Here is a 21,105-nt window from a genome sequence, read left to right as displayed (position 1 = left end):
TGCAAGAACTTAAAGAACTTTGGACTGAAGCTGAAACACCAGAAACAAGAAACACCTATGAATATGTATTAGACTTACGGAATCGGCTGGAGGAAACATGCGAGGTAGCAAGAGAAAGTCTGCATGCAGCACAAGAAACGTACAAACATCATTGTGACAAGAGTGCCAGAAACAGAAATTTAAAAATCGGGGATAAAGTTCTGTTACTTTTGCCAACTAACCACAATAAGTTGATGCTTCAGTGGAAAGGACCTTACGAAGTAGTTGATGTGGTTAATAAAATGGATTTTAAAGTAAAGGTCGGTGACAAAATAGGGCTTTACCATATCAATTTACTCAAAAAGTACGAGGAAAGACAAGATACTTTTGCAGGAAGTGTCGCCATGATCGAGGCCGATGTTAGTATAGAGACAGGGGTAGTTGATGACGAAAATTTGCTCGATCTTGTCAGAATAGGAGGGTCGGAAACATATAAAGATGTAAAAATTAATCCTCAGTTATCCAAATACCAAATATCTCAAATAAAATCTGTTGTGAAACAATATCAAGACATTTTCCTGGAACTACAAATCTCGCAGAACATAAGGTCGAGCTAACCACCACAGAACCTGTTAGAGTCAGACAATACACCATACCATATGAAAAAAGAAATGAGGTTAACCAAGAGGTTCAACACATGTTAAAGGCTGGTATTATCGAGCCTGCTACCTCTGCATATAACTCCCCTATCGTTATGGTAAAAAAGAAAGATAATACAAACAGATTTTGTATCGATTTTAGACGTTTGTATTCTGTAACGAAATTTGATACAGAGCCTATGGGAAATGATGAAGATATTCGGTCAAAAGTTCATGGGGATAAGTTTTTCACAAAATTAGACCTCAGCAAAGGTTACTGGCAGATTCCTGTCGAGAAGCAATCTAGGCACATGACAGCATTCACAACATCTGAGGGAAATTTTCAGTTCCTGAAAATGCCATTAGGTATGATCAGTTCAGGTGCTACATTTAATAAAATGATGAGAAAATTATTGACAGGATGCAAACATGCTGATAATTACGTGGACGATATTTTAGGTCACACAATGACATGGGACACACATATGTCAATGCTACAAGATATTTTTAAGAGAGTTAGGGATGCAAAGCTTACATTAAGTCCATCAAAGTGTCTTATAGGATATAGTAATATTTCATTCACTGGACATAAAGTCGGAAACGATCAGCTGGAAATGGAAGATGATAAACTAGATCGCATAAGGAATGCTGACGAACCTAAGACTAAGAGACAAGTACGGAGCTTCCTTGGTCTACCTGGATATTACAGAAAATTCATTGTATCGTACTCGGAAGTTGCAGCACCCATGACCGACTTAATCAAGAAAGGTAAACCGAATAACGTCGTATGGGAAGAACAATATGCTAAAGCTTTTAACACTTTAAAAACCTTGCTTACACAAGCACATATTCTACGGTTAGCAGACTTCTCACGACCTTTTATATTACAATGTGATGCTTCAGATATGGGGTTGGAGCAGCACTTCTTCAGAGGTATAAAGATGGACTAAATCCTATAGCGTTTGCGAGTAAGAAATTGCTTCAAAGAGAGAGGAACTATTCGGTAATTGAAAGAGAATGTTTGTCAATAGCTTTTGGAGTTCAAAAGTATTTGTACGGCAGTGAATTCATTCTCCAGACTGATTATGCCCCATTGAGTTACATACAGAAATGTAAAGTAGAAAGCTCAATAGTTATGAGGTGGGCATTGTTTTTGCAGTGTTATAGATTCAAAATTGAATCCATTAAAGGTACAGAAAATGTATGCGCTGATTATTTAAGTAGACAATAATCGATTAGCTGAAACAGAATACGTGGTAACTGATTTTCAAAAAAATCAAGAAATACTATTTGTTTACAAATTATTCTTCATGTTTATGAAGTATTTTCTTGAGAAGGGGGCTATTTGTCAGAATAATTTGTATGTTTGATATATTCATAATGTTACACATAAGCACAGATAGTGCATGACTCTCCTTTCATGCTATCATTGCTATAATTATTGTTGAATTACTGTTAATAATTGGATTCGGGTCATTTGTGGCTAATTTGGGTTCATTATGTTGATAGCTGGATCCCAGCATCACACACTATGTTATATACAACAGTTAAATGGAACCAGATATTTGTTAGAGCAAGTACTTGTTGTAAAATACTTTGTATAAATTTGGACCAATCAGAAACAAGTTCTATAAATAGCACGTCTGTTAGGGTATAAATAGGTAGGTGGATGACAGAGAGTTCATTCGGTATCCAGCGGTGGAAGAAGACACATCGAGGATTCAACTAATAATTTATCCCAGTACCTTGATAAGGAGACTATATTGCAGTTACCGTGTCAAGGCGGATAAATTATTAAAAAAGAAGACGTTTGAAGTTCATAGACTAAAGAAGAGTTGCAGAATTTCAACAACGTTTCGAGCTATAGGGCCAGCGCATAGGAGTTTTACCTTTATGATAGTTGAATGCTATTGACTATAGCAAATATAGGCTGAGCATCGGAAAACTGAGACTGAGACCCAGAGTTTGGTAATCTACTGAGATAGTAAGAGAGTTCCAGTTTATAGACTGGCGAAGTACAGCCAAGGCATCGGGGATATACCTATATGGTAGTTGAATGCTACATATGATAGCATATAGGCGCTGAGCATCCAGGAGTCAGGGCAATCATATAGAGTTTGAGAGGACAGAGGCCGAGCATCTATACGATAGGACTCGTATGTTGTTGATTCAAAGACATTGTCTGACGGGAACTTCAACAAAAAAACCAGTCAGGTATAGAGTCTCCAGTCTATAGGAGTTTGAGCTAATCATTTTTAATTGAAGATTGTTAGTTAAAACTGAAACTAGAAATGTGTCCATGGGACACAGATGCCCCCACTACATGACATTAAAATGACAAGTTTTTCGCAGGTCAGGGGCCATAACTCCTACAATACTGAATGAATCCGGACGCGAAACCCCAGGTGCACAACTGCACATGCTGACCAACATTCCTGTAAACTTTGGTGACTCTAGGTCAAATACTTTTGGAGCTACGCACAACACAACATTAAAATGACAAATTTTTAACTAAGTCAGGGGCCATAACTCCTACACGACTGAATGAATCCGGACGCGAAACCCCAGGTGCACAACTGCACATGCTGACCAACATTCCTGTAAACTTTGGTGACTCTAGGTCAAATACTTTTGGAGCTACGCACGACACAACATTAAAATGACCAATTTTTAACTAAGTCAGGGGCTATAACTCCTACAAGACTGAATGAATCCGGATGCAAAATATCAGGTGCACAACTACACATGCTGACCAACATTCCTGTAAAGTTTTGTGACTGTACGTCAAATACTTTTGGAGCTAGGCGCGACACAACATTCTCGGAAGGACGGACGGACGGACAGACGGACGGACGGAAGGACGGAAGGACGGACAAGGGCAAATCTATATGCCCCCCCACCCCCCCCCCCCCCCAAAGTGGGGGCATAAAAACTGTTTTATTTGAATAAACGCCTATTTTTACGCAAAACATATTCAATGGCGTTTTACAAATACATAAAAAATACAACAAAAATTAAGATATTTTAAATGACATATGACATAAATGAGCATAAATATCATTGTGAATAAACTATTTAGTAAGCATTAAAAAAAGATCAGGCATCAGATAAGATTAATAAAATATTAGAATATTAAGATACAGTAAGACAGCTGTTTGTTATTAAGTAAGAATAAGTGGGCTATTGCGACATGTCCAGAAGTTATTACAAATAACTGTAGTTTGTATTTGTTATAATATAGTTAATATTAGAATGTATTTACACAATAAAATCATCGAGTTCACGTTACTTCAATCTCTTAAAAATTACAGTCACAGTCTCTAAAAGAGTGCAAAGTAAATTCCAAAATAATGAGTTTTCAACTTCTTTTTGAAAACATCTATTGTGTCTGAGTTCCTTATTTCGAGAGGCAATTCATTCTGTTTGAAACATTTAGTGATTTGCCTGATCTCTGAAATTGTTTAGCTCATAATAGATATCATTTACGAATCATTGGTACACGAATCATTTAGGCAAGGTAGCCAGAGGAAAATTCTATATATGAGATATTTGGTCTCACCAGCTCTACGTTTTAACAAAGGACATTCTACAACGTTTGTCAGCTAGTCTAAGACATAGTCACCTTAGCGATTGGATCAAACAATTGTTCCAGATACTAAAGGCGTAGGCACTTCCCTGGGTCATATAACCAGTATCCTGACAAAGTCAAAGATGAAAATCAAAATGAAGAAGTGTTCAGTTTACAGCAAATTGAAGCGTTGCCTGTAACAGCACCACTAATTTAAAATGAAACAGTACGTGACACTACATTGTTAAGTGTTGCATGGATATAACAACAAGCCTAATGACACAGGATTTTTACCATACTATAGCAGAAGAGGTTAACTGACTGTAGAACATAACTGCTTAATATTGGGATTTCGTGTCATAGTACCAAAGAAATTACGTGAGTGTTATTGACATGTCGGAACAGTGAAAATGAATAACATGAGTCAAGGATATATATGGTGGCAAGGATTAAATGGTGACATTGAAAGTATGGCAAAACAATGTTCTGGTGGTCAAGTAAATTAGAAATCATCACCAACTGCTTACCTACATCTTTGGGTAGGCCTTCTAAACCTAATGCAAGAGTACATATGGAATTTGCAGGATCACTCGTGGGACAAATATCCATGATCATAATTGATGCACATTCAAAATAGACATTTGCGAATTAGACATTTTCAACTTATTTTGACGCGGACAGCGGACTGCGTACTTAGAGTAGGGGTTTTCTCAAAATATTTAAAGGTTCGCAAAAAAGAAAACATACTTAGGGATATATGATTCTTTTATCTATATGTGTAGTAACTTTTGCCTTCATTGAACAAATTAGTGTATTTTGATTTAATTACCTGCTATTATGAAATATATACGTTTGAAAATATATGGATAGTGAACAGGCTACATTTAAAATACGTAAGGGGGCACCGTGGCCGAGTGGTTAAGGCCTCTGACTTCGAATCACTTGCCCCTCATCGATGTGGGTTCGAGCCTCACTCGGGGCTTTGAATTATTCATGTGAGGAAGCCATACAACTGGCTTGCGGAAGGTCGGTGGTTCTACCCAGGTGCCCACTTGTGATCCACCATTAAAGCTGGAAAGTCGCCATATCACCTATAATTGAGTCGGTGCGACGTTAATCCAGCAAAATAAATAAAATTAAAACACGTAATCGCAATTTTCAGATGTCATCTAAATACATGTACTCCGTCACATTTTCTATGCGTTGAGCAGGTTATTCAATTATCCGTATGCTTTAACAGTTTGTTTTAATATTTTGAGATATTTCTGACGTTATAAACCTCCACGCGAATCGAACGACAAGACATGTGAAGTTTCGAACCCACAGTACTATAATACCTTACCTTAATATGTTCATGCATTAAAATATATAACTTGAAACATGGATTTGAAGATAACGGCGATTCCTGGTTTTAATATGTGTTCGTCCATACAAATCCTAGCAGCAAAATAATAAAAAAAAAATGCAGTACAAAATATTATTGTAAAAAAAATTAAAGCATTCTAAATGAAATGAAAATCCGTTTAATTTTTGTTGAACTGTATAAATATCGTAGACTTCTGTACGAAAAGGTTATTGATTTTCATTAATTTTGATAATTGCATCTAATGTTCGATAAAATAGGAGCTTTACTGAAATATCTTGAATGATTTAGTTCAACACTTGGTCGAAACATATAGGAAGTTCTCATACATTCATCTTTCAACCCCGTGCAAACGAGATCCAATACATTAGCATATTTTAGCTAAAACATCCTGAATTAGTGATTTATCAGCATGTTTGGAAATAAAAAAATAAGAAATTGTCACTTCGTATTTTCATAATCTGATATCAGAATTGCATGTTAGAAGTTGTTTCAAATTTACTATCTTAAAGTGACTACTCAGTATGGATTATCAGTCTCAACTGGAAATTAATCTTTAAGTACCATTAAAGCTGGCTGTCAAAGTGTCAGTCTAAACCCCAGCGGAGATCGAAAATTGTTTTGTGAACATTAGGCATGGGACGCGTCCAAGGCCAAATTCTAATCACATTAAAAATATGTTTTATGGCCAGTGCATGCATAGAATTGTCAACGAAATTATATTTTTGACACCAGTTGAGCAATTCTGTGTGGTCATTTGATACAACCAGCTTAGTAGTCGAGACTAGTCTTTATCATTATTGACAAAGCCTTTTAGTCGGGTACCTTTTCGAACACATATGCATACATATGGTATGTGTTACAGTAGATACTCGGCTTTGGGGAACTTGGACAAAGATTTAAACTCATGAAAACTCAAGGTATATATTGGTTTAAAAAATTATAATGTAGCCATCTTTTATATCCCGATAACGTGACCGGGAAATCTGAATGAATTCAGTATGAATTTGTAGGGTTAGAAATAGTTCAGAATATATTATACATGAATAATACCAAGTAAGACAATTTTTTTTACCGCGGTGCATTTAACTGTCACGCATCGTATCGTGCATATTCAAAATTGTGCGTCGTACAATAGCATTTCTGCGACCGAGTGCAGTAGTACGAAACTATGTTTCCAAAATCACTATATACATTCTTTGATACCAAATATTCAACTGACTTGTAACATATGTTGTTTTGATTTCCTGATCTAAAACGTCGAACCTCCTGTTGCACGGGGGAAGAGTGACTGTCTCCATACCAGGTGGTCGTTCAAATTCTTGACTAAAAGGTATGTTGATCGTCACTGCTAGCGAATACTGGTGAGAACCGCACGAAATTGACCACAAGCATATAAATAAGTTGCTACACTTCAGATAAACAGGAATAAGTTTCTGTTGTCTTGTTTATAAATACGGTAGTCGAAAGATTTGAATAGATACATAAATAAACAAAGGTATAAAAGGTAAAAGGATATTTAAAGAAAATGCGCACACGCTGTTAAGAATGCTTGTAAGACAAAATGCATGCATATTGGTAATTCATATATACAATACAAATGATATTAATAAATCTTATAACTGTCTTTTCTCGGATATTTTAAATGGAAACAGTATTACGGCATTATAACCGGATGCTAAATATGCCGCTTTTCAGTTTTGCATGAAAAGCTTATATACAGTTTGAGAAAACCCCTAGAGTAAGTTCGCAGTCCGTGATCCGCAGTACGCGTCGAAGTAAGCTGAAAATCTCTATTAAGACGAAGTGGATTGTGGACTGTGGACACCTGGGAAGATCGATATTTTAAGGGGGTCATCTCAGCATTTAATTCATATCATGAGCAGACGGAAATAGAATCTCATGCGCAAAGTGATGATAAGGTCTGTCTTATTATCCCCTGGCAAAGTCGAAGGGATATCATTTTGGCGTTTTCCGTCAGAATGTTCATCCGTTCGTTAGCCCGTCCATTCGTCCGTCCGTCCGAAATTGAAAATACTTATGATTCTAATGTTGTTGAAACTAGAATTACCAAACCTCAAATATTTATAAATAAGCACACGACCTTTGCTCATTCGTAGAATTATCCCCCTTGACCCTGTAAAACGGAGTTTTCTCGCTTTATTAGTTTGAAAAAAAAACGCTTATAATTAAAAAAGCATTTCAACTAGAATGACCAAATATTACATAGTTATTAATTAGCACATGACCTTTGCTCACACATAATATTATCTGCCTTCATCCATTAAAAGCAGATATTTTCCTATTGATATGTATGGGGAAAATAACTGAAAGTGCTTGTAATTCAAAAAGTAGAATTACAAGCTTAACATAATTATTAAGTAGCATATGAACTTTGCTCAAACATAGTATTATACCTTTTTATATAGATATGATGGGTTTTTTATTTTTTCTCTACTTCATTTTTTTTCGATAAGCAACCTTTACTGTAAAGTATCCCCTTGATTTAGGAAAAACATGGATTTTGACGGTATCTATGTAACTTATTGATGTATCTTCAAGAAACTTAACACAAATATAGATCACTATACGGCAGTGGTGCACACGCACTTTTGTCAGGATCTCTTCATTAACCAGAGTTATTGCCCTTTAATTATTTTGCACTCCATGAATTCCAACATAATAAAGTAACTCACTGATAAAACTTTATGAAATTTAATACAAATATAGATCACTATCGGACGGTGATGCATACCTATCTTTCATCAGAATCTCTTCAGTAACTTTAATTGTTTTTAAATGTATTACTAAGTAATACCCACAAATCAAAATAATCTGTTGATGGATCTCCATATGCATGAATCTTATAGATCACTACAGAGCTGAGTTTTTCCTCTTGATTTTGTAAAAAAATAAATAGGAAACAACAAATCGTGGCATGGTCCTTTGTATACAACTTTCACAAAACAGCCTATAAAATTTGGCGGGGGATATAAATTCACTGAATTTGCTCGTTATCGCGGGGGATATAGATTTGGCTTTGTATGTCCGCCCGTCAGTCAGCCAGAGAACATTTATTTTATACATATCACCATAATTTAAGTTTGTGATCTAACATCATTACACTTTATTGAAATGTTCTTCAACATTACAAATCATGCACCTGAGACAAGAAGTTAGGGTTAGCTAATGCGATCGCCCAGTGTATCGTCCGTTGTCGTCGTCCGACGTAAACAGTTTCGCGTTGAACATTCCAGAGATAACAATTATGGCCTTATCCTTTGGCGACATGGTCAGAATCTTTTCGATCGACATAGATAATAGGTATGAAGAACGTTTAGAATGTTTTCTAAGATATATTATATCCCAGATAACACTATTTTTACATTTATAACGAGAATTGTTCTGACTAAGATTAATGTAAAAAATGGCATCTAGAGTGTTAAGAATGTTTTTCTTTGATTTAATTTATTGTCCTACCTTTTAACGTAATACGACCAAATTTCAAACTTGACCAAGAATTGATTATGACTGTGTTTCATATAGATCAGGTCAACTATTTAGTGTTCAGGCTTTTATGTTATTTGGCTTAATAACCTAGATTGTCACCCCGTTCTACGTTTCCGACACAAGTTTCATAAGATACCAGTAGAATATATGGCCTTTAGAGTGTTAACAATGTTTGACTTTCCATGATACAGTCTCGTGATCCCGTTTGTAATCTTCCAAACTATATCAAGATCTTATAAAGTCAAATATTATAACCAGTTACAACCAGTATTGTTATATTTTCTGGTCCTTTGGGATCATGGAGTACACTCGATTATAATGTAATAGAGTTCCGCTTAAGCCGGTGTTAGGGGGCGTAAGGGGCGTTGCACTTTCCATTACCTTTCATGAGCAAACTCAGTCAAACCGAGTCTGCTGTTTCTTTTGCTTGGTTGCATTCTATGCTTCCAAAGGATTCTCTTACAGATTTTAATTATAAAGATCGAAAATAAATCACAGCCTCTAGTGTGTTTACGATGTTTTTCTATGATTTCAACTAATGATATTAATTTTTGATCCCAGATAATCTTGTTTCAAAATTGATGTAGATTTTATTAAGACAAATATTCTGGCCAGATCTTATATAGATCCAGTAGAGAAAAAAGGAATCTCGATTGTGAACAAGGCTTTTCTATGATCTGACCGAGTCACATAATGACCTAGTGTCAAACTTTGTCGAAATATTCTACACAAAATTCTGACTAAGTTTCATTACGATTAAATTGCAAGCTCTAGAGTGACAACAGTGTAATTGTGAACGACGGAGTAAGACGGACAAAGACGAACAACGAACACGGCGTTCCAACAATAGCTCACTTTAAGCACTTTGTGCTCAGATGTGCTAAAATCTTGGGTGCAGAACTCTAGATCTTGAATAACAATCGCTCATAATTTCATGACGGTCGTTCAATACGTATTACAAAGTTTCTCTGACGTACAGACGGACGGACGAACAGACGAAGCCAAATTTACATCTTCACCGCATCACCGTTCACGCATTTTTCCTACTACATATAATATCATAAAGTAATCCCGTGAAGTCGATCGTTAGTCATAGGTGTTAACACTTCGCAAATGTCTATTACCCGGAGGTGGAAATTAAGAATTAAAGACAGTGCTCGTTATGGAATCATGCAAAAGCTAGTAAGTGATAATGGAAGTCAATTCAAAAGTTCAGTTTTTCGCGACTTTTGCTAAAAGAAATGGAATCTTGCACAAAACCACGACGACTTACAAACCTTCTACAAATGGCCAGGCAGAAAATTCTGTTCGTAGTTTAAAGTTTGCTTCGAAATCAGCAGCACATGACAAAGAGTTTTGAAAGTAGAAGCTGGCAAGTTTTCTGCTAGCTTATATTAATACTCCATACAGCACCACGAAAGAAACACCAGCAAAATTATTCATGGAACGACATTTAAGATCAAAACTAGATTTTGTGAAACCAAGTGTGCAGGAAACAGTGAAAATAAACAGTTAAATGGATTCCGGCTACAATTCATAATAAGATTAGACCTCTGGTGTACAAAGTCAATACAAATGAACATGGAAATGGCGACGTCACGTTGACCAAATTGTCATCACAAACGGACAGGGGAACACAGAGGCAATGGAATTCAAATCAACTATAATCAAAACTGATTATCAAACTGATATTTGTAAGGATTAGAAACAAACAGTAGAAATACCAGTTCCACAACTTCGACAAGAAACAACAACAACCACCGGAGAACCAAACTAAACCAGCTCCCACACCAAGAAGATATCCACTACACGAAAACAGAAGACCACTAACGTAGGAATGATATGATGAAATTTATATAATGTGCTTTGTGTTTAAAAAAGCCATATCATATCTGAGAAATGTTCGATAGATGTGTGTAAAGAACAGGCATTCTTAATTCTGAATTGTATTTACAAATACGGCAGACTGTATTTCATACTTGTGAGACAAATTCCTTGGAGCAAGCAGCACACGCTTACAAAAAACAGTCAAGTATGAATGAAATTGCAGTATCATATTACACTATGGAATGTAACCATTGTACTTAATTACTCTATAGGACTGTTTTATTGTATCTATAAATAATGTTCAAACGCGGTTTGCTATAAATTATTTCGATTCTAATATGTCTTTTATTGTAAAATGGCCATCATGCTCCTTTGATTATATACGTCTTGAATGGAAATGGTAATACGTCTTGCGGAATAGTTCTGTAAGGGCGCAGATGATTGCGAATTATTCTGCGCAGTGAATAACCAACAGTTAAAAAAGATTTAATTAAGATTTAAATTATTTACAAGCATTATACATTGTTTTTAGTATTGTCAGATTTGATATGAAGCTCGGCAGTATAATGTGTGGTATGAAATATGAAGAAACTGGTACTTCTGGTTAAAACAATGCATCTGTTGTAAGTATTGTTACTCTTATATCATAAGGAAATGGTCAGAATGTTAATTTTGAATACTAAAATACATCGTCTGATGGCCAGATTTAACAGCGACTACAAACATTATCGGACCACGTCTTGATCGTATAAAGCATCAGTTTAACAATCTGAATTTTTAACTCAAAACGAACCTTCAAATCCTGAAAACATTCCTATGAAGTTTCCTGACTATAGATTAAATACTTTACGAGACACAAAGCTTTAGGCTTTTAATGCATACTTTTACCAAGTCACTGGCCTTAACTCGAAGTGAAATCTGAAACAAAGCTTCACGTGCTGAATACCAAACCTATGATGTTCATGACTCTGGTTAAATTCTGTTTGCGAAATGTACGGCATTAAATCGAACGGAAGGATAGACTACTGGATGGGAGACGTGCGGACGAGATTAAAAAATGAAGGGGTTGGGGCGGAAAAGGCTTGTCACACTAAATCAGGTCTTATACTAACTACATAAAATAACTCAGTAGCTCTAAAACACATTGACCAGCATGCGACAAGTTACAGTTGAACGATAAGAAGGTTCATGTTAAGTCTTAATTTGGTCAATTATTTTTAATGCCTTAATGTTTCCAGTTTATGTTTCTATTGTTTGGAATCTCATAGATTAAACACATCAAAACAATCTTTATATCGAACTGCACTGTGGGATCGTTGCTACTTAGATACCAAATAACAAATAATTCATATCGAACGATTATGGTTCACGTCAAATATGTAAATGGTATTCAATTTTTCAGTTTACAAGTTGCGGTAAGAGGAAAAGCTTAAAATAAATCAGATTAATGGACACTTATTTGAAAGATTAGGTAATGCATAACATTAGTCACATAGAAACAACACAGCTGATTTATGAAAGTCCATTTATGTGTCTATTGATTTGAGGATTTTGTCAATTGTCAATTTCAGAAATAGAATTTATCAGTAGAATGAATTCATCAGAACTCTGGTAACGACTAAACAGGATACTAGACCTTTCTAACTTAAACGGATTTCGTAAACGGAATGCGTAGAATTCGTACACCGGAATAAAGGGGCGGGAGGAGGAAGGTTCTCAACCCGTTCATGTGCCAATAGTTGAGCTTTATAATTACCGTTTTGAAATTTATTTCACGAAATGATTCCGAAATGCATTGTTCTTATTATTCTTTTTCTTGTATATAAATGCAGGTCAGCAATGTATTGTTCTTTTCTTCTTGACATTTACATTTGTACCTTTATGAAATTCATTTCATTGCTCGAGGGCTGAACATAATTCTCGTCTTCGGTGGCACTGAATTCCCAAATTATGTTTTGGAATCTATTTGAAACTTTTATCGTAATTGTGGCGGAAAAAACTGGTATTAAGATATGGATTGCAAAGTCACACGAAAATCAATACCCGGTGCTAGGAGATTTACCAGAAAGCTCTACACGTTTACAGACAACCTAACTAAAACAATAGAGATAGCGCCAGTTTCAGTCACCTTAATAAGCACTTTGTTTAAATATTAGCAAAACTTGTCGACAATTTGTGACAGGTTCTTAGAATTTCACTTTAAGAAGTTATCGCTTGTCATGAATGAATTGACAATACCGTGGCAAAAATGCTCGTGCATTTCATTTGATTAGTAAACTTTATGTTACCTCGGGTTGGGGATATGAGTCTATCATCAAGAAACACCAGATAAAATGAAAAGAGCTGAAAGATTTTTGGGGAGGGAGGGGGAGGAGGACGGTGTAAATCCCATTTAAAACCCAAAAAACACAATTCGGACACATGGATTGAAATGCGGACAAGTGCAAATCTGACAAAAAGGAAATTCATTACCCCCTCTCTGCCCCCTACCACCCCCCCCCCCGCCACAAATAAATGGGGGGAGGGGCATAATAAAGATCGTGCATTCTATGAAAATAATGCTAAAATCATTCACATGTTCATAAGTATGACAGAAAAGTCTACTTTCTATACAAATGTTACTTGAGCAATATTTTTTTGACATGTTTAAACAAAATAATAGCTCTGTTTGAAAATTAATTTAGTTTAAAAAATAGATTTTGATAGAAACGAATACATATAATTTTCAGTTATCATTTATTTCAATTGTAATTAATGTAATTAATACATATCGTTTTGTTTGTCATATCGAATTGGAATGACCATGCCGGTGTAACGTTGTAAACTGACCCCCATAGAATAATGACCCCCTGGTCATTATTTTATATAGAATAGTGACTCCCCGGTCATAATGTTATGACCGGGGGTCATAATATTATGACTCCCCACACGTAGAAAAATGACCCTCACATAGAATTGTGACCCTCTATAGAATAACGACCCCGAAACCCTAACCCTAACCCATCTAAGGTACACTTACAACATAATTATCCCCCGCCGATAGGCATCGGAGGAGAAAATCGTAATGGCACCCGTCCGTGCGTGCGTCCGTGCAACATTTTTGTGACCGCAACTCCTCATTCATTATTGAACGGAATTGATTCAGACTTTCAGGGATAACTACTACTGATGCCAAGTTGTGCAGGAAGAAAACAAATGGATTTGCTCCACCTGTTCGGGAGTAATGGTCCTTTGTTACTTTTTTCTTATATATACCTGCTCAAAGTTGGTCTCTGGACATACGTTGACTCTGCTCACAGTTGGTCTCTGGTCATATGCTGTCTCTGCTTATAGGTTGGTCTCCAGTCATATGTTGTCTCTGCTCACAGTTCCTCTCTGGTCATATGCTGTCTCTTCTCACAGTTGGTCTCTGGTCATATGCTGTCTCTTCTCACAGTTGTTCTCTGGTCATATGCTGTCTCTGCTCACAGTTGGTCTCCAGTCATATGCTGACTCTGCTCACAGTTTGTCTCCAGTCATGTGTTGTCTCTGCGCACAGTTGGTCTCTGGTCATATGCTTTTTCTGCTCATAGTTGGTCTCTGGTCATATGATGTCCCTGCTAACACTTGGTCTTTGGTCAGATGTTGTCTCTGCTCACAGTTGGTCTCTGGTCATATGCTGTCTCCGCTCATAGTTGGTCTCTGGCCATTTGCTGACTCAGCTCACAGTTGGACTCTTGTCATATGCTGTCTCTGCTCACAGTTGTTCTCTAGTCATATGCTGTCTCTGCTCACAGTTGGTCTCTGGTCATATGCTGTCTCTTCTGATAGTTGGTCAATAGTTAAATGCTGTCTTTGCTCACAGTTGGTCTCTAGTCATATGCTGTCTCTGGTCACAGTTGGTTTCTGGTCATATGTTGTCTCTTCTCAAGGTTGGTCTCTAGTCATATGCTGTCTCTTCTCACAGTTGGTCTCTAGTCATATGTTGTGTCTGCTTACAGTTGGTCTCTGGTCATATGCTGTCTTTTCTCACAGTTGGTCTCTGGTCATATGCTGTCTCTTCTCACAGTGCGTCTCTGGACATATGCTGTCTCTTTTCACAGTTGGTCTCTGGTCATATACTGTCTCTGCGCACAGTTGGTCTCTGGCCATATTCTGTCTCTGCTCACAGTTGGTCTCTGGTCATATGCTGTCTCTTCTCATTGTTGGTCACTAGTTGGTCACATATGCTGTCTTTGCTCACAGTTGGCCTCTTGTCATATACTGTTTCTGCTTATAGTTGATCTCTGGTCATTTCTGTCTCATCTCATGGTTTGTCTCTGGTCATATACTGTTTCTGCTAACAGTAGGTCTCTGATCATATGCTGTCTCTGCTCACCTTTGGTCTCTGGTCATATGTTGTCCCTGTTCACAGTTGGTCTCTGGTCATATGTTGACTCTGCTCACAGTTGGTCGCTGGTCATATGCTGTCTCTGCTCATAGTTGGTCTCTGGTCATTTGCTGTCTCAGCTCACAGTTGGTCTCTGGTCATATGCTGTCGTTGCTCACAGTTGGTCTCCAGTCGTATGCTATCTCTGGTCACAGTTGGTCATATGCCCACTCTGCTCACAGTTGGTCTCCAGTCATATGTTGTCTCTGCTCACAGTTGGTCTCTGGTCATATACTATCTCTGCTCACAGTTGGTCTCTGTTCATATTCTGTCTCTGCTCACAGTTGGTATCTGGTCATATGCTGTCTCTTCTCATTGTTGGTCACTAGTCATATGCTGTCTCTGCTCTCAATTGGTCTCTAGTCATATGCCGTCTCTGTTCACAGTTGGTCTCTGGTCTTATGCTGTCCCTGCTCACTGTTGGTTTTGGTCATATACTGTCTCTTCTCAAAGTTGGTCTCTGATCATATGGTGTCTCTGCTCACATTTGGTTTATGATCATATGCTGTTTCTGCTCATAGATGGTCTCTGCTCACATGTTGTCTTTATCACCCTTTCACTGTATATTAAGTAAATCTTTCAAAAGAGACCAGGCTACAGTATATCGTGTTGGTGATGTCTACATAACTTGTAAGTTTTATACAGCTTGCGTAGGTGGCGTTCAGCATAGCTTGTACGTTAGGTACAGCATATTGCGTAGGTGGCGTACAGTATAGATTGTTGGTGGGGTACAGCAAAGATTGTGTGTACAGCAGAGCTTACTGGCACGGTACAGCATAGCTTGTGGGTGGGGTATAGCATAGGTTGTTTGTACAGCAACTATTGGCGGAGTGGAGCATGAATGGGGTACAGCATATTAGTTTGGTTAAGTGCAGCATATAGTAGTAGTGAGTACTATGATGGAGCGGAAACAGTTTGACCTCATTTTGACCCTAACCCTTGACCAAAACTGACCAATGCTGACCATTTTAAAAAACCTTCGGTTTGATCAATTCAAAAACCCACAAGTTTTAACAAACTACTGTGAAAACCTCTAGTTTAACCGAATAAAAACCTCTGGTTTAACCGCAGGTTTCAACAAAGTGAAGAAAACATATATTTTATATAAAATATATTTCATTAAAAACCCGGAAGAAACTTTAAACTCCACACTGAAAAACAATTTACAATAGTTTGTCCTTATTGATTGATGACGCACGGTGAACTAATATAAACATATCGGATTTACAACGCTAGCTTTATGAATGAAGTATAGTAAATATTATTCCCACGTACATTGTATGACATTGAGTCATGATTAAATTATGCGCACTACTTAAAGATTAACTTTTATTTTGTAAAGTTTATATTGAATTATTGCCTGTATACAGCAGTTCTATTTTGACTGAATTTAAAATGAAGACATATGTCTTTATTTGTTTGGTCATAATTTCTTTTTCCCAGGACTAATACTCGTACCTGTATGAATTACATGTGAAATGAAATTTAGTAGGTCTAAATTTAAAGTGATAGTTAATCTTAAAAACTAGAATAACATGGTTATTAAAAGCCAACCAATAAAAATAATGCCGAAAGATTTCGTAAAACTTCGGCAGTTTCCGTTGAAATATTAAAGATAAATATATCTTCCGAATTGTTAAACACTGTCTGCTAGCTAGTAAGATTATGTGGGTTAAGAAACCTGATCAGTTGCTTAAATCATACACTCTTGCCACCTCTGTGAATCTTCCGGACATTTCGGTCAAAATGGCGTCCGCGAAGGTCTGATAAAGGGGTGTGTGAGACTGAAAGGCTATAATCTACAGCCGGTGCTTGAATAGTTGCACTGGGTAGATTAAGAACTGACAGGTGTGCCTACATCCAGTGCTTGAATAGTTGCACTGGGTAGGTAAGAGAGGGGACCGCAGGGAATAAATGTATATAGATGATATAAAAAATGCCCGCCCTGCGGTCCACTTACACAAACGGGCATTTTGCAATTATTTTTGTTTAATATTTGTTCTTTTTTTCTAATTTGTTTTAGGAGTAGTATAGAATATAACGTTTTTGACACATTTTGACAGTAGTATAGAATATAGCGTTTTTAGCACAGTTTAACATTATTTGACTAAAAAATAGTTTTTAGCCTTTTTTTATTAAAATAACTTATAATTGTTTGTTCATTTTGTTTTACATTGTTAACTTTTAGTATATTATACGATAAATCATAAATGTTCATACCATTTTGTAACATTTTAATGAAAAATAAACAATAGTAACCACATAATACACTTGTTTTGTCTTGATATGGTATGCTGTTATACTTTACTCCAGGTATATATTTGATTACTTCTTTTGGTGGTGGTAAACCGAATGGGTCAAAGTATCTTTTATTTACATAACATACCCAATGTGTTCCAGGCCCAACAGAGTCGTCCAAATTTATAATTCCGCATTCAACCGAAGACCTCGTCTTTGGTCCTTTTGTTTTTGGTAAATTATTTCTACTAAATACGCCCCTAAAGTTTTTAATTGTTTTGCCCATTGTTCAATTTCAAAGTTAGAAATTGGTTTATGAATTTTACTTTTTTTTACAATAGGAATTCGTCTGTAAGGTCTTCGTTGGGAATCAATTTGTATACCTTTTCCACTTAACAAGGATGTGATCAAAGGTATTCGGAGACTAGCAGCCAGCATACCTAGGAACCCACCATCTTGTTTTTGTTTTTGTGTTAATTTAATTACTCCAGTTCCCCTTAATTGTTTTCTTTGATTAGGTGTAAGATATGGTGATATCATATTTCTTTTATCATTAGCTACCGAAATCATACCATTTCCAAGTATTTTACTAACACCAGTACTGGCAAAATCGAATAAAGCGCCGACGCCTAACGGCCCTAATATTTTTGGAGCTATTTTTGCAGCTACCGGAAGTACTGTCCGACCTAACAGACCAGCCAAAGCTCCTAAAAATTCGCCATTTTGACCTTGACTGACCATTTGTTTTTTTGAAATTGTAATTTCTAATCCGTTTTTATTCCTAATAAACTTTTCAATTTGATTAATCTGTGTTCTTGTTAAAAGTAAAGGAAAGTTTCCACGCAATTGTTCATATTTTGATCTAAAAGTATGTGGAATTTTATTATTATAGGCTTGTGCTATTTTTTTCTGTCCATCTGTTAAATTTACTTTATTTTCAATATAATTTCATACCATTATATATTTTATATATATTTTATTTACACAATAACAAGTTCATTTCCAATAGTATTTATATCAACTGTTTCTTCATACAATCCAATTGCGTAAACACGGATATTAGCTGCTGGCCGAACATTTAATTTAGCTGTGAATGTAATATGCTTAGGATCTTCTGTAATTCCCTCCTTTTTAAATTCTAAGTTAAAATGAACAAATCCAAACAAATCTATAAAATTTGACGTATTTAAGAGACTTCCAGTAGTTTTATTAATTTGTTATATATTTGTCCATAAATCCTTGATATACTTGTATATTCCGTTTCGGGATAAAAAACACCATTACCAACTTCAAGACGGCAAGATTCCAGCCTACAATCATTATCTGCTGCATTAGCTTTAAATGTATCTAATAAATGTGGATTATGTTCTTGTGAATTACTTTTATCAGGTCGTTGTAAATAAACAAACATATGTTCGGTTTTTTTACACCGGTTGTTATTCTAAAAGTAATGTTAGTCTGTTGTGTATCTGTTGACTGTGTTATCATTTCTCTGAGGTATTTCCAATTTGTTGCTTTCATATATCTTTCAGAAATTAAATTAATTCCATATAGATTAAAAATTAAACATGGAACCCACAAAATTAATTTAGTTACAGTTACCCTACCTGCATCAGCAGCATTAGCTCTGTAAATTAATTCATCATCATTTGTTAATTGTAATGTTATTTGTATTTGGCTTGGGGGTAACATGTTTTGTTCCAAACCCTGAAAAAATGAATAATTATTTAACGGAATTTTAGCATTTACCTCATTACCATCCTAGATTAATACCTTTCTAAATTTGAAACCTTTATTAAATCTGGCTTGGTCATCCCTACTCTCAGCACTATCGGTATTATCTAAATAAATAAATTCATTTGTTCCAGTTGATTCTGCATAATCCTTAGACAGTTCGATCATAGTTTGATCATCATTACCATAATTATTACCATTAGCAAGTTTATTAACTTTAAAACTTACTTCAAAAAATAACCATTAAACCAATCAAAATATGAGCTTCTATCATTAATTGTAAAGTGATATCCACATCAGATGGTGGGCTATTCAAATCACTCTGCGTCCGTGGTCCGTCCGTCCGTCCGTCATTCCTTCCGTCCGTCCGTTAACAATTTCTCGTTATCGCATCTCCTCAGAAACTACTGGGGGGATTTTGACCAAACTTTGTCAGAATGATGTATTGGTACCCTAGTTGTGTCCCCCTGAAAATCAGACTGGTTCAACAATTATTGAGTGAGTTATGGCCCTTTGTTTATTTTTATAATTTACATAGATTTATATAGGGAAAAAATATGAAAATCTTCTTGTCAAAAACCACAGAGCCTGGGGCTTTGATATTTGGTATGAAGCATCATCTAGTGGTCCTCAACCAAGATAATTCAAATTATATCCCTGGGGTCAAATATGGCCCCGCCCCAGGGTCACATGGTTTATATAGACTTTATAAAGCTTTGAAAAACCTCTTGTCCAAAACCACAGGGCCTAGGGCTTTGATATTTTGCATGTGACATCATCTAGTGGTCTTCTACTAAGATTGTTCAAATTATCCCCCTAGGGTCAAATATGGCCCCGCCCTGGGGGTCACATTGTTTATATAGACTTATATAGGGAAAAACTTTGAAAATCTTCTTGTCCAAACCACAAAGCCTAGGGCTTTGATATTTGTTATGTAGCATCATCTAGTGGTTCTCTACCAAGTTTATTCAAATTATCCCCCTAGGGTCAAATATGGCCCCGCCCCCGGGGGTCACATGGTTCATATAGATTTATATAGGGAAAAGCTTTTAAAATCTTCTTGTCAATAACCTACAACATTCAAATTTGGACCACATGTATAGTTTTGAGTGGCAAGATGAACATTGACATGAGTTGACCTTGATTTTGACCTAGTGACCTACTTTCACATTAATGGAGCTACAGCCTTCAAATTTGGACCACATGCATAGTTCTGTGCACCGGTAAACACTTTGACCTTGACATTGACCTAGTGACCTACTTTCACATTTTTGAAGGTACAGGCTTCAAATTTGGACCACATGCACAGTTTTGTGTTCCGAAATGAAATTTGACCTTGATTTTGACCTAATGACCTACTTTCACATTTCTCAAGCTACAGCCTTCAAATTTGGACCACATGCATAGTTTTGTGTACCGAAACAAACTTTGACCTTGACATTGACCTTGTGACCTACTTTCACATTTCTCAAGCTACAACCTTCAAATTTGGACCAAATGCATAGTTTTGTGTACCGAAAAACACTCTGACCTTGACATTGACCTAGTGACCTACTTTCACATTTTTGAAGGTACAGACTTCAAATTTGGACATCATGCATAGTTTTGTGTTCCGAAATGAAATTTGACATAGATTTTGACCTAGTGACCTACTTTCACATTTCTCAAGTTACAGCCTTCAAATTTGGACCACATGCATAGTTTTGTGTACTGAAATGAATTTTGATCTTGAGGTTGACCTAGTGACCTACTTTCACATTTCTAAAGCTACAGGCTTCAAATTTGAAGCACATGCATAGTTTTGTATACCGAAATGAACTTTGACCTTGAAATTGATCTT

The 21,105-nt window shown here is 36.2% G+C and overlaps 1 long non-coding RNA gene across 1 annotated transcript in view; it reads left to right on the top strand.

The window, feature by feature from the left end:
- The window catches only part of LOC123529630 (uncharacterized), a 56,329-nt gene that overhangs the window by 14,967 nt on the left and 20,257 nt on the right, over window positions 1–21,105 (top strand). Inside the window, exon 2 of the long non-coding RNA XR_008369515.1 lies at window positions 11,418–11,508. This is a non-coding gene — a long non-coding RNA (uncharacterized LOC123529630). The remainder of the gene's footprint in view (window positions 1–11,417; window positions 11,509–21,105) is intronic.

This window comes from Mercenaria mercenaria, unplaced genomic scaffold, assembly GCF_021730395.1.
Source record: "Mercenaria mercenaria strain notata unplaced genomic scaffold, MADL_Memer_1 contig_4703, whole genome shotgun sequence".
NCBI classification, from domain to species: domain Eukaryota; kingdom Metazoa; phylum Mollusca; class Bivalvia; order Venerida; family Veneridae; genus Mercenaria; species Mercenaria mercenaria.
This window is presented reverse-complemented; position numbering and strand designations above follow the sequence as displayed.